Genomic DNA, 26,209 nt, shown 5'->3' with positions numbered 1-26,209 from the left:
TGGATTCATTACAATTGTGCAAAGTCATGTCCTGTGAACCATGAGGAAAACTGAAAAAAATTAATAAAAACTATGCTAGGTACAACACTTTTCATCTGTAATTGCCAGCTGCAGTGATTAGGATGTTTTCAAGGATAGCAGATTCAAACTGTTATGCATTGCAATGTTGGCAAACTTCTGCTCACATGTGTAGCATGGCAATTAGGCATGTTTTTGCCTTGCAAATTTACCAACACATTGGGGATGATTTACTAAAGGCACATACCGTAGACTGTTAACTTTGCAGGCGCACTTGCACTCTGCAAAGCAATTATCCCCAGAGGTTTGTGGATGAGGTGAAGCACTGCTGACTTCCTTCATCCAATCATTCTACAAGCTTCCTTTTTGTTTTCCTTGCATGTTATTGGGTATTCTTTGCAAGGTGAAGCTTTTAACATTCACTAAGCTCTGGGGAAAATCTCCTTGCAGAGCGCAGATTCACTTACAGTGAAGAACAGTGTTTTTGCCTTTTACTAAATCAACAGCATTCTCTTAAATAACTAATAGTAGCACTAGACCTCTGAGTACATTGCTCAGTGAATGAACATTCACTTAGCTATTATCTAGTAAATGATTTATTAAAATTAGACTTGCCAAAAAGAACGACCACCTTAGCATTTCAAAAGTATATTAAATGCAAAGGTTTATATAAAAAATTAATCAAATGAATTTCTACAAACTATGGACAAAAATATCTAACATCACTGCTTAAAGTTAAACAGAGCCACCTTTGAGATTCAGTTCAGTGGAAGGATTGCCCAGAATCTGAAGTCTGAGTGTATGATCGCAAATGGTTTAAAACTTCAATGAATCTTCAATTTTAAGAGCCAACTACAGATTTCTCACATTCACAAAGACACCAGAGAGCTGTGAGCACAAAAACCTCTAAATGCCTGTGGGAATAAAAAAAAACTAAGACAGATGACAGGGGACTATAGGTACAAAACACTTAGGCAGTTCTGGGACAAGGTCATCAAGCACCAGGGTGAAGATGCCAAGTAGTGCCCCATCTACCCCAAAATGTATGAGCATTTGCAAGTCAAAATTAATCTCAAACAAGAACCCCCCCCCCCCCCCCCCATGGAAATCCCCAACCCAGCACAAATCTTCTCCCTTCCCAAATCCTCCCTTCTTGCAAAAATTCTCTATCCCTCAAATTTCCCCTTTTCATTTCCCTTCTTCCAAAACCCCCTCTCCCAGCACAAATACTAGCACAAATCCTCCTTCGTAACACATATACCCCTTCCTGACACAAGTCCCCCTACTAGCACAGATCCCTCCCACAGCACCAATCCCACCAAATCACCCCTCATAGCACCCCCTCACCCCTATAGTTACTCCCCCAGCACAAACCCTCTCCCCTCCAAAATTCTGCATTCCTAAAACAATCAGAGTTGGGAAGGCGCCTAGGGGAAGCTGACTTAACAGTTTGGACAGACAGCCAGTGGGGACATATGTTGGCTGCTGCAGATCACCACTGTGTGCAATATGTTTACCCACCCCCTATCCCCATTCTTTGCTGGAAGGAGATGGGTTGGGTAAACAAACACTGTACAGTGGAAATCCGGAAGTCCAGATCCAGGAGAGATGTATTGGCAGGAGAAGGAGCTGGAGAGAAGAGAGAGCAAAACCCGTACTTCCTCCCAGCTCTCTCCTACTCGCCATGTCTGGCTTTTCTCCTCCAACACTAAGCTGACAGAAGTAGGGAAGCTGCCATCACTACTCCTAACAACTTGTAGGTAGGAACTCTACATGTGGTGCCCCCCCACTTTACATGATGCCACCTTGCCCAGGGCAGCTGTCCCTACTGCCCACCCCTTGTCCCAGCCCTGCACCTAGGTACCAGAGAATATTTCACACAAACAAAAGTTATTGAGATTAGAAGGCCCTCAAGCCCACCAGTTAAGGCATAATGAAAAACATCTAATCTGTATCTAAATGTCATGCCCCACTGCTGAACAGAGAAAACCAACATGACCTTAAACTACAAGTGACAGCTATATGTTATGTTAGACACAGCCATGGGATCTTGTTTAATATTGTAGCAATGGCCCCCAAAGGAGTGGCTGGATTTTATCAGGCTTCCCAGCCTTCCTGCTAGTGGTTTGCCATTATCCACCCATCAACGGTGGCAAACAGACAGACATCTACTCCATCAATCTCCTTTTTGCTCCTTTATTAGCTTACTTGTCCAAGATTATCTCCACTCAGCAGTATCTTGTATTATCTTTAACCTTTGCTACAGGCTAATGCAGATTTGGTAGGCTAGATGGACAGCTACAATAAGTAACTTCAGACTCTCTCACACGACAGTTGTTGACCTTTAGACCCAAACAGGCAGTTTACTAAAGAGGGATAGTCTTCCTGTTCCTTACCCAGACAAGTGATCTGAGTTGCATGAACTGCAACTATACCCTCTCCAGGCAGCAGACCTGGGAGGACTCCGCTTTTCCCTAGACAAAAGGCCTGGGAGGCAAAAGACCTTTCAATACACATCCTCTCCAGTTAAGGCCCGGGACTTTTCTAGAAGGTCTCCCCACATATTTATTTCTTTCTCCTGCCTTTTCATTAGTCATGGCAAAATAAATATTCCTAACTAAATACATTGTATCTTCTTGCTTTACCAACAGGAGAACACTCAACAGTAGCAGGCAGAAGCAATCAAAATCATTGGGCTTAGGAGAAACCCAACAGAGCCAGAAAATCTAAGAAACAAAGTTCAGTCTTGCTACAGTCTGGTAGTTAACACTAAATATGAATTAGGGGCATTCCAACTTAAGGCAGAGTCCATATACTATTCAGTATTGCTTTATGCCATAGCGAATTATGGTTTTTTTTCTAGCAGCAGCATTACTATTTTTCACTTTGTTTTTTTCCCTCAAGCTGTGTATGGACACAGATCTGTAAATAAAGGGTGTTGAATCATGAACAAAGTATTGATTTTGGCAGACCATACTTGCTGTTGGGTTATATAGTAAACATGTAGTTCTAGTTCAGCATATACTGCATTGTTTCACAGTATTGATTGCTGTTACAGGTTGTTATGCAGTAATTGTACACTTTTATTATTTTTAGAATTGTGGAGGAAAGACTTTCACTAGGTGCTCATTTTGTAATTAAAACTGGCATGTGACAGATATCATATCAACATATAGAAGAAATATAACACTATTTTGGTAAAAGTATCTCTTTATCTCATTCAGATCAGTTCTATAGTGGTAGCAAGTCTAAAGCAACTGTAATATTGTCCAGTCAGCTGGGTGATAATAGTGAAAAAGGCAATAGGATCACACAGCGGGTCTTAAATTACTACTGGGGCTAGCTATCTAAATACCTAAAAATCTGCCATATGGCAGCTCAGTTGCTTTGCCCAATATCTTTCACTACTTTTTTTTTCTATCCATCATATCCCAAACTGTGACAGATACAGAATACAAATGAACAATGGAATAAAGGCATTCTCGCAGAGATCTTAAACCTTTGCTTCCTTCTGGCTACTAACTGACAAGGAAATTAATAAATAATGCTACTCTGTACAAGCGAAACTTATGGGAATATCATATGGGATGACTATGCTAGTTATCTCCTAGTTGTACTGTCAGACACTGAAAAGGGAAGTCCAGAGCTGGAAGAACAAACACTGAAAGAATACAAATATGTATCAAGTGTTGCATTCAGTGAATTTCTCCAGGTGTAATGGCCTATGTAACAGCTTGTAAAACAGATCTTGAGATGGGGAAAAAATTTACTCAAAGACATAAATGTAAGGAATCCCAATAGCTTAAAGGCAACTTTCCTTGTCAGTGATGTGCTAGAGGTTTAATAACATACTGCACAAAACGCTAAGTGTTATAAAAATATAGGGGAACTGGCACCATGGAGTGCACTATTGCGCTAAATTGGTCAAAGAGAAGGAGCTAGGATGATATATTTTCTTCTACACTGAAGCAGGGGGTAGGTGAGCAAAGGGAATAGGGCAGGCAAGAAAATAGCTACATTGCATACTATGAGGTGCAGGGACAGCATTGTATAGAAAATAATGGGTAATTAAAGTGAACATGTGATTGTATTGTTATATTATAACTTTCTAACACTGAATGTTAATGTTAATGTTCAGGTCAAATTTCAGACTATACTTAGTCCTCATGCACACTGGGCATTTAAAAAACGCTGATAGCGTTAGTTGTATAAAATCACGTTAAAAAAAAAAAAAATTGTTGCTAAAAAAAAGCCCCAAAACACAAGTTTGCCGTGTTTTACTGTGTTTACCAGCATTAGACTGTTTTTGCAGCTAAAAAATTCCTCTAGAAACCCATTAGTTCTGGGTTTGTATTCAAGCCAATAATAAAAAACCCTGGCCAAAGTACGCTGATCAAAGCCTGATCACATGGACACATAGGGGTTTATTTACTAAAGCTGGAGAGTCCAAAATCAGACTCCCTTCTGCATAGAAACCAATCAGCTTCCAGGTTTCATTGCCAAAGCTTCATTGAACAAGCTGAGGTTAGAAGCTGATTGGTTTCTATGCAGAAGGGAGTCTGATTTTGGACTCTCCAGCTTTAGTAAATAAACCCCATAGGATAACATGTTGGGGAGTTTACTGGCTGTAGGAAAAAATGCAAAACACCAAAAACAGCAGCTCTAAAAACATCCAGTGTGCATGAGGACTTATGGTCACATACCTTGTAGAGATCCCAAGGAGTCCTTAAACTCATGAAGCTCTAGTATATAAATGGCAGCTTTCTGAAGTTCTGCTAGTGAATGCCCCCTGCTTTCTCCTGGGCCTCACTAGTCATCAGTAAAGTTGTGTATCACAAAGATGGCTCAGTTCTGAGGTATGATTGAAGTTATTTCGAAGGACACTACAAACTATATGACCCTACATGTAGGTACACTTACAGCTGTCTGCTGTGGTTTAGGGCACTTAAAATTAACACAATTTCAATTCCTATCTATGGATTGAAAAGTGAAAAAGACAACCAAAGAGCACTACACTGTCAATTTACCATAATCATCCCGTTATCTGCTTATGATGCAGATTTGTTTTTCAATGAAATAACATATAGCAGAGTACACTATAGAATTTCAGTGATCAAAGATCATGATCATCTTTAAAGCAAACATGTCATAAAAAAAAACTACTAGGGATTGGGAACAGTCAATTGTGAAAGGGGTGGTAGAAGTTGAGAGAATGTATATAGAAGACCCAGTTAATGATAATTTAGAGAGATGGAAGAAAACGCAACAGATGTATAGTACAATTTCCTTGGCAAGGGCTGAAAACAAAAGTTTTTCTATGAAACAAAAATGGTATGAAGGTAAAAATACAGGGCGCATATTGGTCCTCCTAGCAAGGACTCAGGAGGGCACGGTTAATACGGTGACCTCAGTTGGACCGGGACTGGGAGGGTCACTATGTGCCCAAATGAGATAGATGTCTTTAAAAATTATCTCTTAGATATGTATATCTCTAAAATAGAGGAGGGGAACTAGGATATGGAAAAATTTATTCAAGGTTTATAGATCCCAACCCTGTCAAATGGGGATAGAGATATGTTGGAAGCTTCCATTACCATAGAGGAATTGCAAAACTCAGTTTTAACTTCCACCAATCACAAAACTCCAGGCTCATATGGGTTACCAATAGAAATATATAAACATTATGGGGAAGTCTTACTTCCAGAACTCTTACAGGTGTTAAATGGAGCATTTGAGAGGGAAGTATTGCCAACATCTATGACGGAAGCCACAATAATGCTACATAAAGAGGGAAAGGAGCCCCTACAGCCCTCATCGTATAGACCAGGGGTAGGCAACCTGTAGCTCTCTATCTGTTGTGGAACTACATTTCCCATGAGGCATTGCAATGTTACAAAACTGACAGTGACAGCTATGACTTGCAGAGGCATGATGGAACTTGTAGTCCTGCAACAGCTAGAGAGCCGCAGGTTGCCTACCCCTGATATAGACCAATATCTTTGTTGTGTGCGGATGTTAAGTTGTTAGCAAAAGTGTTAGCCACTAGATTAGGAAAAATAGTACATACATTGGTTCATCTGGATAAATCTGGGTTTATCCCAGGGAGATCCACGGCATTGAATATTAGGAGTGGTATTCTTAAATCTGCAAATTCCAACAGAGGAGGAAGGTTCAAGAGCTATTCTCTCCCTAGATGCTGCTAAAGCATTTGATAGTGTGGAGTGGAGTTATTTGTGGCAGTTAATGTCAGCGTTTAAATTTGGTCTGGAGTTCATGAAGTGGGTGCGGTTGCTCTATAATACCCCCAAGGCAAGAGTGAGAATTAATAATGGGTTATCGGAGTATTTTTCACTGGCACGAGGGACAAGGCAGGGATGTAGAAAGCTTTAGGTACTTAGGTATAAAAGTAACAGCAAATCCTAAAACATATATTTTGAATAACTTCGTGCCCTTGTTAGGAAAATTTAAAGAGAAGTGTAAAACATGGTGCCAAATTCTCTTAATGGTGGGACGATTTGGTTTGATTAAAATGGTATGGCTACCCCACCTTTTATATATTTTGCATAATTCACCTGTATGGATTACAGGAAAGTGGTTCAGGAAAATAGATACTCTATTCAGGGAATTGGTGTGGAACGGGGGGGGGGGGGGGCAGGCTAGAATACATCTTTGGGTATTGCAGCTCCCTAAAGATAGATGAGGATTGGCAGTGCCACACCCTTGGAGTTATTTTTTGGCAGCACAACTTTAGCATTTGGAAGGTTGTGGACTAGGTGGGGGAAACAGGGATCATAGTATACATATGTTGTTACTTTGTACACCCCACCTTACTTTAGTAGAGGTGTTGGAGGCGGAATCCTTAAAGACGGAAAGACAATCCCCAACAATTAAACTGATGCTGAAATTATGGCGAATAATACGAGCGCTATTTGGGTACATGGGGTTTATGGAATATACGCAGATATGAGAAAATAAAAACCTATCAGAGCTTGAAAAACTAGAGAACTTCAATGATTGGAAACAGGAGGGAATTGTGTATTTAGCACAGTTATACACACCTAGGGGAATGAAAACCTTTGAGGGATTGAGAGAGGAATTTGGGCTCTCCAATCAATGTTTCTATCAATTTCTACAGTTGAGGCATGCTTTCACAGCTCAGTTTAAGGTAAAGAAAATAGAGTGGAGTGATGCCCCTCTGTTAATAAATGCTCCATCTAACAAAGGGTTAATATCAAAGCTGTATACAAATATACAATTATTGGCCTTGGATAAGGATATAGAACTACCATGTAGAGTTAAATTGGAAGAAGATGTAGGTAAATTAACGGATGAGCAATGGAAGCATGTTTTAAAATCGGTGGATTTAGTATCACTGTCCCCCACACAAAAGTTGACACAGATTTTCATTATTCATGAAACATACCTTACACCAAGGAAATTGTTTTTGTTTTGGAGGTGTCCAGATGCACATTGTCCCAGGTGTGGGGATCAGGTGGGAAATTTTTTCCAGATGATCTGGAGGTGTCCCAGATTATATATATATATTGAGAAAGGTGATTGAAACAAAAGGATGGGTGGTTGGTTTAACATTAGAGATGGAGCCCAAGTTGTGTATACTTGGGATTATGGGAAATTATGGAATGTCATATCCGGTGCAGCTGGAAGTGCAGAGATGTCTGTATTTGGCCAGAAAATTGATTACCCAGAGGTGGATATCCTCGGTACCCCCTAGCTGTGAAGACTGGTTAAAATTGGTGGATAGAACAATAATTAGGGAAAAATCAATATAAGAAAGGAGGGGTTGTGTAGGAAAGTATGAAGAAATATGGAACCCAGAAAGAAATATGGAGATCATGGAATGTATCCCCTAGTTTGGTGCTAAACTGTAGCAATAATTAATGAAGAGATATAATAATGTATTTTATGCATTGATGTCTGTGAGGGTGGGAGTGGGTGGGAAAGGGTTGGGTTAAGAAAATGTAGATTTGCAATTTTCGATGTATTGTATAATCTTTTAATGAAAGAAATGATTAATAAAAATGATTGGATACAAAAAAAAAATGTCACGTGGTTTTTGGTTAACCACTTGCTTACCAGGCACTTATACCCCCTTATTTACCAGGCCAATTTTCAGCTTTCAGCGCTGCCGCACTTTGATTGACAATTGCGCGGTCATGCAACATTGTACCCATATGACATTTTGATCATTTTTTTCTCACAAATAGAGCTTTCTTTTGGTGGTATTTAATCGCCACTGGGCGCTTTACTTTTTGCGCTATAAATAAAAAAAGTGCAAAAAATTTGAAAAAAAAGTTTCTTTGTTTCTATTATAAAATTTTTCAAACAGGTAATTTTTCTCCTTCACTGATGTGCATTGATGAGGCAGCACTGATGGGCACTGATAGGCGGCACTGATGGGCACTGATAGGCAGCACTAAAGGGCACTGATAGGCAGTACTAATGAGGTGGCATGGATAGGCGGCACTGATAGGCAGCACTAATGAGGTGTCACGGATAGGCGGCACTAATATGCAGCACTGATAGGCGGCACTGATAGGTGACACTGATGATGGGTACTGATAGACGGCACTGACTGGCATCACTGCTGGGCACTGACTGGCGGCACTGACTGGCACAACCGCTGGGCACTGACTGGTGGCACTGACTGGCAGCACTGCTGGGCTGCACTGGTGGGTGGCACTGGTGGGTGGGCACAGGTGGGTGGCGCTGGTGGGCACAGGTGGGTGGGCACAGGTGGGTGATCTGCTGGGCACAGGTGGGCGGAGCTAGTGGGCGCACTGCTGGGCACAGGTGGGCGGAACTTGTGGGTGGCACTGCTGGGCACCGATCATCAGGGCACTGATCATCAGTGCCCTGATGATCGGTGCCGATCCTCGCTCTGACAACTGCCGGTTCTCGGCAGTACTTTCCTCACGATCTGACAGCGTGAGGAAAGTGCAGCCGAGAACCGGCACTTGCATTTCCCTGTAATCAGCGTGTCATTGGACACCGCTGATCACGTGGTAAAAGGCCGCTGTGATTGGCCTTTTACCACATCACGTGATCAGCTGTGTCCGTAGGACACAGCGATCATGGAGATCGCCGGGTGCGTGCCCCCTGGGGCGCGCAGGAGAGCGCGTTCTGGGAGGACGTCATATGACGCCCACCCAGAACTGGCCGGCCGCAGTGCAGCCGTCATTCGGCTATCTGCGGTCGGCAACTAGTTAAAAACAAACATTAGAAACTGAAAGTCGGCATTCTGAGGTAAACAGAGATACTTGAATAAATTGCCTCCTTGCACTTGAAAGACCTTTTCATTTCTGGTCCACTCTTTCAGTGCAGTATGAACTTCAACTGAGTCTCAGAGCTTTGTTCTAGACCCCCACCCCCTTATCTGCCATGTGACAAACCAATAATAATGTTCTTATTGAGCATCAATGAGCCAAATTCATATACAGTCATGGCCAAAAATATTGGCGCCCTTACATTTCTGTCAGATAATGCACCACTGTTCCCAGAACATTGTTGCAATTACAAATGTTTAGGCATTCTCATATTTATTTCTATTGTTTGTATTGGTATGACACAAAAAAGTAGTGAAACAAAAAGCTAAATCTGACACCATGCAAAACCCCAAAAATGAACTGGACAAAATTATCGGTACCCTCAATTTAATATTTGGTAGCACACCCCTTCGAAAAATAACTGAAATCAATCACTTCCTGTAGCCATCAATTCATTTTCTTACATTACGCTAATGGAATTTTGTACCACTCTTCTTTTGCCAACTGCTTCAGGTCTCTCAGATTGGAAGGGTTCCTTTTCCTAACTGATGATCTGAGATCTCTCCACAGGTTTTCTATGGGATTGAGATCTGGACTCATTGCTGTCCAGTTCAGTACTCTCCAGATCTTTGTCCTAAACCATTTCTGGGTGCTTTTTGACATGTGCTTTGGGTCATTGTCCTGCTGTAAGACCCATGACCTCTGATGGAAACCCAATTTTCTGACACTGGGCCTTACATTGCACCCCAGAATTCTTTGGTAGTCTTCAGATTTCATAATGCCATGCACACTGTCAAGACATCCAGTGCCTGAAGCAGCAAAGCAACCCCAAAACATCAGTGGACCACCACCATGTTTGACTGTAGGGACTGTATTATTTTTTTTAAAGGCCTCATTACTTTTTCTGAAAATAGTAGAATGATGGGCTTTACCAAAAAACTGTAATTTTCTTTCATCTGTCCACAGCACATTCTCCCAAAAGGATTTTGGCTTTCTCAGGTAATCTGGCTTTTTTTATGTTTATGTGTCAGCAGTGGGGTCCTCCTGGGTCTCCTACCATAGCATCCCTTCTCATTCAGATGGCAATGTATAGTGCAAGCTGACACAGTTGTACTCTGTGCCTGAAGTTCAGCTTAAATTTGTCTTGAAGTTGATAGAGGTTTTTTATCCACCATTGCAATCTTTGATCAAGTTTTTCTTTTGCCCATGTCCAGGGAGATTAGCTACAGTGCCATGGACTGTAAACCTCTTGACAATGTTATGCACAGTGGACACGGAAACATTAAGATCTGTTAACTGATATAGGTGAGTTTAATTACAAATTACAGGAGCATCAAAAATATGGACTGCAATTATTTCTTACAATTTTGAGAAGGTGCTAATAATTTTGTCCAGTCAATTTTTGGGGTTTTGCGTGGAATGTGTCAGATTTGGCTTTTTATCTCTACACTTTTTTGCGTCATACCAATACAACCAAAAGAAATAAACATGAGAATACCTAAACATTTGCAAGTGCAACAATTTGCGGAGTGAAGTGGTGCATTATCTGACAAAAATGCAGGGGTGTCAATATTTTTGGTCAAGACTGTATATTGTTACTTTATTCACGTTACTTTATTCACTCCATTTGACAGCACTCTTGCTTGGCCCAGTACAGTCAGAGCCAATTCACATCTCAGAGATGTGTGCTGTAACATTCCTCAAAAATAATAATTTACAATCAGGGGAATTAATTCAGAAGTCACAAAGACCCCTTGTTGGTTTCCCACTCACTCAAAAATGTAATAGTGTGGCTCTTGGGTCCAGCTGCATATAATACAGTAATGGTTAACAGGAAGAAAAAACTGTTGGTTTCAGAGACCATTAATGAGAGCCCTGGAGCTTAAACCCGACCGAATTGAAATAAAGATTTTGTATTTTTGTGTAATTATGATTTGCTATTTATTAGTTAGGGTTTAGGCTCTGGGGCTCTCATTAATGGTCTCTGAAACCAACAGTTTTTTTCCTGTTGGCTGCATCATTCCACTCAAAACAAATGGGCTAAAATGCACCACAATGTAAAAAAAATAGGTAAAGCTGCATGTTTACACAACCAACGCAATGCACAATACACTGTATGGTGTGCCTTTAAAGTGCATTGTAATGTGTGTTACCATTCATTTATAAAATAAACTTTATAAAACTTTATATTAGCTTTATAATAACTTTATAAAACTTTGTAAACTCCCTTACATGAGGGAGTCCTCAGCTCTGTGTAAGCAACTTGAAGCTTACACAGAACTAAACAGAGCATCAGGGAAGCAAAAAAAAATTTAAATATATATGTAGCACATAGCTAGTGTAAGATAAATTTATTTTTGGCTCATTGTAGCGAGTGAGCCTGAATTACTGTGGGTTCCGTGTGAGGTCAGGCTGGGTGACTCAGCAGGTTGGGACTCTATCACTTCCAACTAGTTTTGGAGGTCCATGGAAGCTTTCAGAAGGCAATGGGCAGAAGGGTGGAGACCTCAATTTGCATATTCATGGGAGTCTGACCAATCCCAGGCTAAGAGGCCCTGGTAGTGTGATAGACTAGCCCATAAATATGAGAGAACCATGCCAGCAGGGGAGTCAGGTGGAAGATAGATTGCTGAAAGGTGCTGTGGCGTAGCCTGGGAGGGAGCCCCAGAGGAGAGGGGTTCTGCTTCCAGGCCTGAGGCTGGAATCTGAATAGACCTTGCAGGAGGGAGCTTCACTGTCCTACAATCCACCGGGGTTGGACGACCAGGAATGATTGGAGAGGAACCAGCCCAGCTGGAAGGCCTGAAAGCAGTTCTATCCACAGATGCTGGACAAGGATAGCATGAGTACCTCTACAGTCTGCTAGATGCAAGTTCTGGCAAGTCTTCAGGGGACAGTTCATAGCTTACCCAAGCCCTCGTCCTGGAATTGGATACTGTAGCCAGGTGTGCTGGTATTTTGTGCACTAAGGGGACCAAGAGCTCCTACATGTTGACACATTGCTAAAAAATGCACTCAGGGGACACCGAGCTCCTAAACTGGGATTATTCTATTAAGGACTGTGATGGTTCTGGCTGGAACGCAGTCAAGTATTTGTGGTTTTTTTTTTCTTTTTTAATGTTGCTAGAGTAGGGAAACATCCTCATTCTGCTGTTTCTGCAATCAAATTGGGCAGCCCATTACCGCTTTCCCCTATCCAATTTGTTAACCCTTTAGTAAAACAACAAAAACCAAGCTCATGGATTGCTTACTGACTGTGGATGAAAGTGTGGAAAATGTGTGTTGTCTGGCTTCGCAGAGCTTAGGGGGACCAAAAAGCTCAGCGGCCCTCAAGAGGGTTACAGGGGGAAGGAGGCTTAAGGCTTGCTTTCCTCTCCATGAGCGAAGCACACGCTTATTTTAAGGTCTTTAAGAAAGTTGTTTCATGATTGTTAAATGGTTTATAATATTTTATTTGTTGATCTCTTCAAAATAGCAATTTCAAGCTGATGTTAAGAAATGCTCATGATGATTTTACGGTTTTTGAAATTTTATTTGTCCAGTATTGCCTAAAGTGGTTTTAAAGGCTGAAGGTTCTTACCTTTATGCATTCTGTGCATGAAGGTAAAAACCTTCTGTGTGCAGCGACTCCCCCAGCTCCCTCAATACGTACCTGAGCCTCATCGCAAACCAGCGATGTGAATGACAGCCTCGGCTCTGCCTCCTCATTGGCTGAGACAGCAAGCGGGAGCTATTGGCTCCCACTTCTGTCAATCGCAGCCAGTCAGCCAATGAAGAGAGAGAGGGGGCAGTGCCAAGCCACGGCTCCAAGTGTGAATGGACACATGGAGCAGTGGGAACCCCCATAGCAAGCTGCTTGTTATGGGGGCATCCAACAGAAAGGAGGAGCCAGGAGAGCCTGTGGGGGACCTGCAAAGAGTAGGATCCAGTCTGCTCTGTGCAAAACCACTGCACACAGTAGGTAAGTATAGACATGTTTATTATTTTACAAAAAACAACTTAAACTTTAGGATTGCTTTAATGATCTAAATAATTCAAAGCAAATTCTGCAGGTACTTTGCAAGTAAACCACAATAATATCAGCAGTGGTGAGACCAAAACTAGTGGGACAGTCCATGTTTATACTATTAAGCAGGAATGAGGAAGACCGACAGCTCTATCAGTCATATCTGACTTATGTATGGAAGACTTTAGGGACAGACCTATGCCTAAAATATTATTGATCATAAACAGAGTTGGCTACCCCAGAGGCCAATTACTTGCACCTCAATTTGTCATGTGACTGTAGTATCAGTTCATTATTCATAAAACTACATAAAAACAGCATGGTTTTGAAGGCATCTTTTGGTGTTTTGCAGTAAAATATTCTAGTAAAATATGTAGAAAAAAAAGAACTGTTCCAGGCTGTTTTATACTGGTAAAGGTGGTAATAATAATCATCTTTAACTGTTTTAAAGAGACTTGCTCATTTAAAATTGCCAACTTATCTAACCGGTAGGGATTTAAGTTAGGCATCTGTTATAGGGGACACTGTTTACTATTCAACTACTGTCATTGAGTTTTTTTTTTTTTAAGTCCGCAAACGTGCAACTATAACGAAAAAACCCGTAAGTGTTCACAAAAAAAGTGCAAGTGCAAAACACCACACGAAAAAGTGCACTTAGGGGTGTGCTGTGTCCTACCCCTAAAGGGGCTTGGACCGCTTACCCTGATCCCCCGGGGCACGAAGCTCCTGACGGGGACAAGGTTCCCAATTGGTCCTCCTGGCCAAAAGGCCTGGTGGACCACCGTTCCCTATGCCCAGCCGAAGCCGGACATCCAGTACTAGGCAAGGGGACTCTCCCGAAGAAGAGTCCCCTAGGGATCAGGGGAGGAAGGAACCGTATGGCCACACATCCTCCCCCTAGACTTCAGGGTAGGCCCGAGGACCCACACCCTCCATCCGTGAAAAACACACACATAAGAGCAAAAAAAAATGACAAACGTGGGAAGTGCATAACAAGTAAAGAGAAAGAAAAAATAAAAAAGTGGTACCGTGCCGAATTGTGCACAGACCAGGCCCTGAGGCCCATAGCAAAAATTGCCCTGGACTTAGCCAAAAGGCCTGGTCCTTAGGGCGCTGTGCAAAAAGATGTGTAAAAACAGTGGCCAAGTGTCATTTTCACACCGTGGGGTCCCACACCCAAGTGTTACTAGTGACACCCCTGAGCGCGTCTCCCCAGGGGGCACTGAGTTTGCGGACTTTTTGCGTCCCCAGCCCCTGGCCAGACCAAGGTAGCTTGCTCAAATCAGGAGGTACTGGGTCTTTCCAGCCTTCCCAGAGGAATTACTCCCGAGGCCCCAGAACGAATCATGGCGCTCCCCGGTTTCTGTCCCTCCGGTCCAGCCTTCCGGACCCCCATCATACCAGTGAGGGTACTATCCAACCAACCCCACAAAGACAGAGTGGTCGGGAGCACCCCCACTGGACACTGATAAGAACAGATACTACACTTGATCTTAGCCAAAAGGCCGAGAAACTGTCATTGAGTTTACCATTCTTGAGTCTGATATTTTCAAGTAACCAGATTAGATTGTTTTCTTGTACATTGTTTTGATGACAGCTGACCAGTAAGGAAACAGCCTTATGGAGTATATTAATTCTACCATTGGTTTTATCCTGTGTCTTTCCAGTTCTATAATTTGTACAATAAACATAGAATATAAAGGACAGCTTCAGTTTACTTTTTGAGATGCATATTGAATATTGATATTCGTTGAGACTATTGCTCCAGTTTTGAATTTGGGGTTTGAGTTAATTAGTTTCTGGCAGACTCAGTGTGCTTTATAGAGACGTTGAGTGAGCACCTTCTTTTTCATTATATATTAATAGGTAATATGGAAATACTTTGAAGCAAGGAGCTGATCCAATTGCCAATCGGGGTCAAGAAGGATTTTTTATTTAACTGCGTGTCAAAATTAGAAACAGTTTCTTATTATTTTTCCACCCTCTTAATCAATGTCCTCTGGACAGTCTTTTTTAACCAAGTTTTACCAAGTTAAGGCTGAATATTCACTGAAATGCAATTTAATGTATTTTTGGCGTTAGATAATATAAGTGTCCAAATATTGCTTTATATTAAATTCCTGTTCTCAACAGTACAACAGGGCGTAAACTGAAAGAAGCAAGGGTAGCATTATGAGTATTCTATTAAGTCAGTAGGTGACGCTTGCTGACAGGAGTGAACAGAGCGATTATGGTATCAATATTGTGATGTTTCAGTCCACTGAAGTAGAAAAAGTGAAGTTATCCATCTGACATTTTGGCAGAGGTGTATGAGTAACAAGACCAGATGAGCACAATAACAACTCTTTTGACAAATAAGATAGTCTACATATGTTTTGCACATGTGGAATTAGTTATTTGCCTAACGTGTAACTAGACATGTCCCATATTCTGTATAACAGGATTCTGAAACCTCCATTTCTACTTAATTTTACACTTGCCCATGCTCATCCTTGAAAAATACACATTTAGGAATGCAGTTTAGTGAATTGATTCCATCTCCCACATGTTTGCTAAGTGTAAAGAATATATGGAACTTTGCACTAAAGATTATAAAGACTTGTCAAAGATCAGAAGGATTAAAGAACCTTGACTGTGATATCACAAGACTGGATTAAAGAATGCGGAAACGCAGTTTCCACACTAAAGATATTTTTACTGCAGAGCAGACAGAGGTTTGTTAATAAAGAGTAGGAAAACTGTCAGGAGCTCAGTAAACCTGTTAGTCACACTATGAATTTATACCAGCTGGCTTCTTTTGTGTTTTTTGTTTTGTCTTCTCTCAGTGAGTTTGAGTGCTGCATTATACAGTAACTAAGTTTTCTATCTGAAATAGTGTCTGTTTTAAAAACAACAAAAAATGCTTTTGGATATGAATTCTTCTATTACATAACTTGGAATAGGCTATTCTACACTTAACTATATAAGTTATTTATCATGTAACTATAGGGATACTCTTGATTAACTTATGTGCCAGTATGCATCTATGACATGCCAATCATGTCAATAATGCTTTTTGTCTAATGTAGCAAAAACACTAGTTTATGTATCTATTTGTGCAGAAATCACAGTTTTTCTTAGAGATCAAAAACCTTTGTCAGCTCATGATCCCAATTCAGGTTTAATAAAGGAAAGAAAAGAAGAAAATACTTATCTTTCTGGTGATCCAGTCATCAATTGTTAGCAGAGTTAGGGTCACCACTGGTATCTGACACTTCTGGGAGTGTCGGGTGCCTGATCCCCCAGTGTCAGCTATAGTTCCTTCCAACAACAGCTAAGGCATTACTGTGTCCAGTAGTGATGTAGAGGCTAGTAGATGGCACTACAGCATGTAAGGGGTTCTAGAGGAGTTTGGTGAGTATGCGAGCAAGAGTCAACCAACCATAGAGCTTGTGGCTTTTGTATCAAGGCTACAAATATGTCATTTTTTCACTCTGATTATTTTAAAGTATACTAATAAACATTAGGAGAACGCTCTTAAGTTTACTAGAGTGTGATCTTTATTTTATGGGGGTTTTTTTCAGAAGGGCTGATGTTATCAGCTTGATGGAATGCTTTTTTGGAATTGCAACTGGGGATACAGTATATGTGAAAATATTTAGATATAGTGCTCCTCTATACTCTTTTGTCCAGCCTAAAGCCAGAAAATTTTCTGAAAGCTATGGCCAATGTTACAAGAGTACAATGTCCAAAGGGATATCTGGGTTTTTGTGTAATTAATGTGCAATTAAAGGGAGTCTTAGTCTTTGGTCTATGCCACTCCGATGGAGTCGGAATCACCCCGACACAATGCTTCCATTGCAGACAATAGGGTGTGACTTGTCATGTGATTTGAAACAATCAAATCGCATTACAAGTCGCACCGGTGTGAATGGGGACTTAGTGAGCTTTAAAGGTATCCACTGAGATTTGTTATTGATATCCTCCAAACCAATATTCAACTTTGCCTAAACATTGTAATGAGGATATATTTGACTGATGATTTAGCAGTACTTTGCCACATAGCTTTCCTTCTAGGTCACTGATGCTTCTTTCCTTCCCTGAAGCTTCAAGTCTGCTCTGCTTCTTGGCATGATGGCTTCCCCATTGAAACTATATGGCTTGCGTTTTGGCACCAGATGAAACACAGGGACAGCTTCTTTGGCTTTTGGGGATATGGAAGAAGTTTTTGCTTCCAAGTTCCTTCCTTCAGACACTAAAGACGTAAAGGAGAAAAAACAGGGTCACTAAATGGTTGTATAAAATAGTAGATGAGAGGTGCTGGATTCTGATCAATCATCAAACAAAGGTGGTGGTGTGACTTAATAGAGTGACCTTGGCAGCTCTACAACAAAGTGAGGGGGTTCTCCACAAAGTAGGGAACCCTAATTGATAAATCTATGTGAAATAAGAAAACAGAGCACCAAACAATAATCTTAAGAATCCATAATGATAATAATACTTATAACAGTGTGACAATAGGAAGATAAATGGTAGCCCTTTTGAGGGTCAAAAAAGGTTTTGGCAAAGTGACCAAATGTTTTATAGGATTCTTTCTAAAATAACTAAAGGACAGTAAAAGCTATGTATGATCTACCTCAGCAGATCACTTTGCCAAAGCCCTGGAGAAGGGGGATTTTTTTTGGCCTGCAAAATGCATTGGCTACTGTTTATCCTCCTGTTTTCAGACTGTTATCAGCAATAAAGGATTATGAACTTTTAAAATGAGCATTTTTTATTTAATGAATTAGCTGTAAAACTGGTACATTTTATTTGTGAGTGCAGAGTTCCCAAAGCCAGCACCTGACCTCTATGATTCCACCCATGACCCCATTCCCTAGTCAATTTAATCACATAAAAAGGTAGGGCAGGTGTGCATATTGCCTGCTTTATGCATTGCCAAAACGTTTTATTAGTCTTCGATAGCATAGGAAAGAATTACATAATTTGAAAGGATTATACAGTATCCAGGTAATATTCAAAAGATCTCTGCTGTATAGGGGGTTTAATGAAAGAATTAAAATGTATAACCAGATCCCAAGCCCTCTCTGATGAAACATGGTTCTACGCACTGCTCTGACGATGGCCAACATACCTAAAGCAGCTGTATACAATTTAGAATAAACAGCTTGGTAATTTTAGGCTGTGTTTGTACTATAAACCAGTGGCACTAGATTTATATTTGGCCAAGTGACATAGAGGCATTATTTGCATAGCTCCACCAATGAAAATGAGGTATAAAATTTTTTGAAATTCTTTTTAGAAGAAGGATATTTAGAAAACCTTTTCCTTCAAGAAAGTTGTGCAATGCTATAAAATTAGCAAATGGGACAGGTATGAGTTGGTGCATTTTGTGGACGCTAGCTCGAATAAAAGTGTAGAGAAGTGAATAAATCTCGCTAATATTTAATGATTCCCTGCTACTCTGTTTGAAAACACTGATCACTTTAATTTAGGATAAAAAAAGCCTCATGTTTTGCTATTCTTCAAAATACTCCGTACAGTTAACACAGATTAACTGCTTTGCAGAATTTTATAAAGCCCTCGGATGATAGTTGCACAACATTACATTTCAACATTGCAATGTCATTTTCAGTGGATTTTATGCTTTCAACTCACTTGAATACACTGGCATTAAACTTAAGCTCATGTCTGCATATATTTAATAAAACTGACGGGGGAAAATATAAAGAGTCTGTTAAATATGTAATTCTTTCACCCATGAGATCTAGAATCCAACTTTACATGAGGCTGATTCTCCATCCGACTAAATTACCATTCCATTTGCTTAACATTTGTAGTAACATTCAAAATTGCTAGCGATAATCCATCCCCTGGTGCTGATTGAAGTGGGACCATTTTTTTAATTAAAAATGGAAAGAATGAATTGTTGATTTTTTAAAAGAAATAATATTAAAACCCCATATTCTCTTTAAGCCAATGGATAAAACTTTTTACTTACAGAGACGTTCTGTGTGGTACTCTTACTTATAGTGCAGTGTCTGAGCTGTCCTATTTAACAAAATTTAAGAATAACTCCAGGCAAATCCTTTTACTATGTGTAATCATTTCCCTTAATTTGCATAGAATCCCCTTAGTTTAAAATATACATTACCTATCTAAAACTTAAAGTGTAATGCCAAACATATGATAGTGAAACTGAAATGTCAAAACAAATATATGTCCATAATATCAGAAGACAATGGTGCAAAAAAAAAATATATACATTTTTTTTAAATAACGTCCATCCACCACCATAAAGTACTCTTGCTTGCAGAAAGACAATTCAATTCAAAGTTGTTGTCACGTCTCTCAGTGAATTGAAGACTCACCAGAAATGATGGCTGCCACTACAACAGCAGAAACACCCAAGTGTTTAAACAAAGATTCCAAAGGCACATGTATCTTGACATGAGATTCTGTTGGTGGGTGTCATTCTGTCTAGCCAAGCTGTAGTAAAATAAAGCTCACCAGGAGCAAAGGCTTCCAATAGTGTAGTATTTATTAAAAACCAATAGAGTAGAAAACAAATAAAGCAAAGAGATGTCAGCTTACATAAACAGCCACTGCCGACCCGGAATTGTGCAGCGGCGTGACGTCAGCACTGTAAACTCCTCCCCACATTGCCTATCGATGTAGGCTTTTGACGAGTCTTTGGGCAAGCTGAAGTTTTATCTAATTAGCTTCCTTTTGACTCGGTGTTAACTATATTCATTTTTTTCTGACTGCCATATTATGTCAAAGTTTTACTAATAAAAGAAAACACCTTACATTATACAATAGCTAGAGACTGTGGGGTTGATTTACTAAAACTGCAGAGTGCAAAATCTGGTGCAGCACTTTATAGAAACCAATCAGCTTCCAGGTTTTTTTTGTCAGAGCTTAACTGAACAAGCTGAAGTTAGAAGCTGATTGGCTACCATGCACAGCTGCACCAGATTGTTCAGTTTTAGTAAATCAACCCCATTATGTACATGAATATTTTAAAATTTATTTACATTTCAGAATTTTTTTTTTTTCTTATTTAAAGTGTTTGATACATTTCATATTCCTGATATGTACCTGTTGTACCATGTTATGTTAAAAAGTATTGTTTTATCTCTTAATTTGTGTGAAATACCTGGTAATCTTCCCAGTCCCCCTGCTTTACTATTTCCAACTGACCACGCTAGGCATGAGAGCACATCCATCCCAGCATTGTCAGTTTTGTGGGTGTGCTCAGAACACAGTCTGCCTGTCCTCCAATGGTCAGGACTTGTGCGGACATGCCCCCTGCAAAGCCATTCACTGGGAATTTCAGTGTGCTACTGTTTCTCCACCCCCAGTTCTCTAAACCCCTTAGGCAGCTGAGCACAGAGGTAAAGTGGTCACTTTTAGAGAAAATAAAAGATATTTATGTTTTTTATATCTATAAACACGCATGTTTGCCTTTCATTTCTATTTTAAACTGAATGGGTTGTTTTACCAGGTAAGAGTTCACATATACTTTAAGGGAATGTATAGTCTCCCAGTTATGTTTCATATATATATATATAATTGAGTACTGACGTGATACTTTTTTTATTTGCACTAACATACAATTTTGAGGACAAGCTTTCGGGGTATGTCCCCTTTAGCTGCTAAAACTTTGTAGTAGTACTGCATGGACCTTGAAGAAGGGGACATACCCCCGAAAGCTTGTCCTCAAAATTGTATGTTAGTGCAAATAAAAAAAGTATCACATCGGTACTCAATTGTTTCTGTCGCAAGTGCACTAATACGGCTACAATCACCTCAAGCATATATATATATATATATATATATATATATATATATATATATATATATATAAAAATAAGATCTGCTTGAATTAAAGCTAACCACTGCTTCCCAGAATTTGAGTTACTCTCCTTCCTTCCACATTGCTGGAGTTAAAACCAACAGCTTTTGTGTCTTAGTAACAAGCCATGACATGGAGTTTGCTAACTAGTTTTCAGGTTAGGCTTCTAAGGGTACCCCAATGGCCTACAGGTATGGCAATACTTTTATTGAACATTTTACAAAGCTGCACAGTTTTTTAATATCCACTGTTGCCCCTTGACTACATAGGCTATTTTCTGGAAAAGGTGAACTTAGTCTTTAAGTCACTAATCTGGAAAAAAATATGTAGGCAGGTGCCCTAAAATTGTTTTTGTCTGTTTTGTACTGCAATGTTCTATGATTACTATGCTGTTAAGTTATAAAATGTAATTGTATCTTGTGGCCTTTACCTAGTAAATCAACTCATTGTGACATGTAGATGCAGTACCAGTGTTCTGCAAATATCAAGGTTAACCCTTGCGGATATATTACTACAGTAGTGAATCTAGATACTGAAGTATTGTGCATTATAGCAGCCAGCCAGTTGAGCCCTGAGATGACTTTTGCCTAGGTGACGGAGGTCCCCAGTAGCAAAGGAGCCTTTGCGCTTGGTTCTTAGCCTAGTGATTGGTACCCCAACTTGGGTCTGATTGTAGTATAGAGTGTCCTATGGACCCAGCCTAGTCACTAAAGATGGAGTGAGGCCTCGGAGTACTAAAGAACATGTCAGTAATGGTATAGAGGTTCCTGGGATACAATGCTAAGAATGGAGAAGGAGAGTTTAATATGTGCAGAGTCGTCCCTAGGGTAGGTGTCACACGGTGCAGTAACACTTGGTGTCACCAAGTGCAGTAACACTTGGTGACACCCCCTCCGACGATCCCCGCAGAATGGATCGTATCTGTGGATTGAGCATAATGGATCGGACTCCGCTCCATTATGCTCAATCTGCAGATCCGATGTATCCTGCGGGGATCATCGGCTTTCTTTACAACTTACCTTTTCTTAGAGCGGGTCTGGTGTCACCCCATATAGGTTGCATGCCGACGATCCTCATCAGCATGTATCCTATATGGGGTGACACCGGACCCGCTCCAAGAAAAGGTAAGTTTTAAAGAAAGTCGACGATCCACACAGAATGGATCGGATCCATCCTGCGGGGATCGTCGGCTTACTTTACAACTTACCTTTTTGTGGAGCGGGTCTGGTGTCACCCCATGCAGTCGGCGTCTCCCCATGCAGACCTCACCCCCCACACCTGCCTCAGGACGCCACTGAATATGTGTAACAGTGTCACTGGGATGAGGTGGCAGGTTTCTGGGCTGGTGGAGTCCTTTGCATGTTATGCAGCATTGGCTCAGTTGGGAAGAAGTGTATGATGGAACTGTTAACTGTGATGTTTAACTTCTTGCCGACCGCGCATAGCCGAATGACGGCTTCACCGCGGCCGGCCAGTTCTGAGTGGACGTCATATGACGTCCTCCCAGAACGCGCTCTCCTACGGACACAGCTGATCACGTGATGTGGTGAAAGGCCGATCCCACCGGCCTTTTACCACGTGATCAGCGGTGTCCAATGACACGCTGATCACAGGGAAATGCAAGTGCCGGTTCTCGGCTGCACTTTCCTCACGCTGTCAGATCGTGAGGAAAGTACTGCCGAGAACCGGCAGTTGTCAGAGCGGGGATCGGCACCGATCATCAGGGCACTGATGATCAGTGCCCTGATGATCGGTGCCCAGCAGTGACACCCGCATGTTCCACCCAGCAGTGCGCCCACTAGCCCCGCCCACCCGTTCCCAGCAGTGCCCCCACCTGTGCCCAGCAGTGCCCCCACCTGTGCCCAGCAGTGCCCCCACCTGTGCCACTCTGCAGTGCCACCTACCTGTGCCCAGAAGTGCCACCTACATGTGCCCAGCAGTGCCACCCACCTGTGCCCACCCACCAGTGCCACCCACCTGTGCCCACCAGTGCCACCCACCTGTGCCCACCCACCAGTGCTGCCCACCAGTGCCACCCACCAGTGCAGCCCAGCAGTGCTGCCAGTCAGTGCCACCAGTCAGTGCCCAGGGGTTGTGCCAGTCAGTGCCGCCAGTCAGTGCCCAGAAGTGATGCCAGTCAGTGCCGTCTATCAGTACCCATCATCAGTGTCACCTATCAGTGCCGCCTATCAGTGCTGCATATCAGTGCCGCCTATCCGTGACCCCTAATTAGTGCTGTCTATCAGTGCCGCCTATCCGTGCCACCTCATTAGCACTGCCTATCAGTGCCCTTTAGTGCTGCCTATCAGTGCCCATCAGTGCCGCCTATCAGTGCCCATCAGTGCCGCCTCATCAACGCAAATCAGTGAAGGAGAAAAAATACCTGTTTGAAAAATTTTATAAAAGAAACAAATAAACTTTTTTTTTTTTTCAAATTTTTTGCACATTTTTAATTTATAGCGCAAAAAGTAAAGCGCCCAGTGGCGATTAAATACCACCAAAAGAAAGCTCTATTTGTGAGAAAAAAATGATCAAAATTTAATATGGGTACAATGTTGCATGACCGCGCAATTGTCAATCAAAGTGCGGCAGCGCTGAAAGCTGAAAATTGGCCTGGTAAGGAAGGGGGTATAAGTGCCTGGTAGGCAAGTGGTTAATTGAGGAAAGGAGTGAGCCACACTACAGTATTCAAGAGTTAACTAAATGTCTGCTCAGAAGTGCCTCTCATAGCTGAGAGTGCCATCTTAATGCCATACCCTGTGTCAAGGCATATACAGTACCTCTGGCAGCCTGCAAGGGCATGAACGCTCTGCCTATCCATGTCCCCAGAGTAAACCACACTCACAAGTATGCAGATAGGAACATTTATCTTTCTCTAATATTTCTGATCATCATAATTGTTTCAGGTCAAAGTCTGAAACGTATTAAACCCAGAAGGTTAAAAGGAGAGAACGTTTCCTGATAAATAGCCACCATCCCTGAAGTATAATATTAAACATGAAAAAGGGAACCCCCTAAATTAATTGGAACTTTGAAGGCATAGATACATAAATTGAATTAAAAATGTGAATTCTTCATTCAGTCAAATTCAAACACATAAAAATTATAACATAGCAGACCATCTGAGATTATATTATGACATCACCATCAAGGCTATTTATTTGGTAACAACAATAATTTGTATAGCCATACATAATAAACCATTTCTGATCATATTAAAATATCTCCATCAAAACATATTGTTTAAAATTACAGAGGCAATTTGCATAAATGCAATGCATTTCGGAGTGATTTTACTCCTTCCTGAGGGAAAAGAGAACTCTGCATAGGGGTGATATGATCTACAAAATTGAAAATATATTTGTTTAGAACATTAAGACATGAATCAATCTTCAACCAAACCTAAAAACAAGGCTTCAGTCTGCCGCCACCTCATAAGCCAGGAAATCGGCGAGTCTCGGGCATCCAGGGCCCCCCAAAACGGATCACAAGGACCATCCAGATCACTGCAACAGAGGGTTTGAGTACCAAAAAAAAAAAACATCTCCGAAAAAAAATTTACACAGTAAAAGAGACCATTATAGCCCCTCTGGGTGAAATCCACCATCATATTTGTGAGCGTCTAGGTATTTAGAGGCCTCACCCACATCTAGCCAGGTACACTGAAGAAAGCATAGATATGAGTCTTCCGAGGTATATGTCCAATTAGACCACATAAACCTTTACAGGTACTGTTGCTGGGAAAACCGATAAAACATGTATATCAGTATGTATATCCTTAAGCTGACAGAAAATGGAAGAAAGTACATAAATACTAATTCCCAAAGAAAAAAAAATGAGAAAAGGAGAAAGCTTTCTAGTAAGTACAAAAAAATCAGCATAATGCTCACCATGAAAAAAAGGGGGGGAATCATTATGAAGCAATCTGGAAAAGTCCGCACTAGTCTACAGAAGCAGAAAGTATTTAGGTGTATAAAACAGACCTCAATTGACTAACCTCCTCCAAGGAGGCAGACCAAGGGACCAAAATGGCATCTGAACGCCAAACCTGTGCTGTCTCCATAGTGAGTGCCATTGGGAAATACCCCCCGGAACAACGGTGCACAGTGTCACCACGTCATGAGGAGTGACGTCAGGTATTGGCGGATCGCCGACACGCTGAGAGAGAGCACGTCTGCCGGGTTCAGAAGGAGCGGCAAAAACCAAAACCCCACAGCGGTCGCACAAAGCTACACTCACCAGGCCAGAAAGGGCTGGTGGTGCAGCCCCAGCATGCCAGGTGCCGAGATACAAGGACCAAGCACCCGAGTTCAACTCCCACTGAACTCCCCAACCAGGAAGGCAGCCAAGACAAAGCTATCCACATCATAAATTCCATATTGGGCAAACTGTATATATCAAGAATATATAAAAACATAACAAAAGTACATTAGGCACAAAATTTGAAAATAACAAAAGCCAGAAAGATCTCAAACATGGGTACAAAATAATGAAAGGTATACACTACACTTATAAGGCATTAATGCAGCACTATATTGTATAAAGTGAAATGTAAAACACAGCAGTAAAAATGGGCAAAACACATGGATAAGAGGAGGCATATAGTAGAACTTATTTTTCCATACACTCAGAGACAAACCTTTGTAAAAAAAAGGCCGGAAGTTGACAGATTCATCCAGGCCAGGGGGGAAGTAACCTGTAGATGGAAAATCCATCTAAGCTCCAACTGCAACAACAGCTCATTCCAGTCACCCCCTCTATGACCTGGATGTACCCGGTCGAGAATAAAAAATTTAATTTTGGGAAATCAATTTAATTTTGGGAAATCGACCATTATGTACTATAAGGGCATGGCGTCCCAAAGTTAATTCAGGACCACCCGTCCACATGCTTTTAACATGTCAATATGCTCGCCTCCAAAAGTCCAACTTTGTCTTGCCCACATAAAAACAGCCACATTCAAAGAGAAGTAGATGTATCACTCCCGCAGTTCGACAATTGGCAAAATGTTTGGGTTTGAACAGAACCCCATTTGATAGTAAAGCCAGAAGGTCTGTATAACAA

General features: G+C 41.2%; 1 protein-coding gene and 1 pseudogene across 1 annotated transcript in view; one reads left to right on the top strand and one right to left on the bottom strand.

Moving 5' to 3' along the window:
* Nucleotides 1-26,209, top strand: part of LOC149474119 (voltage-gated delayed rectifier potassium channel KCNH8-like) — a 625,264-nt gene that overhangs the window by 355,557 nt on the left and 243,498 nt on the right. The window lies entirely within an intron of this gene.
* LOC149474120 (U2 spliceosomal RNA) lies at nucleotides 14,669-14,825 on the bottom strand (annotated as a pseudogene).

This window comes from Staurois parvus, unplaced genomic scaffold, assembly GCF_062004578.1.
Source record: "Staurois parvus isolate SC_StPar_1 unplaced genomic scaffold, SC_StPar_1.0 ptg000011l, whole genome shotgun sequence".
NCBI classification, from domain to species: Eukaryota; Metazoa; Chordata; class Amphibia; order Anura; family Ranidae; genus Staurois; species Staurois parvus.
Note: the sequence above shows the minus strand (reverse complement) of the source record. Positions and strands in the feature narration are given on the sequence as shown.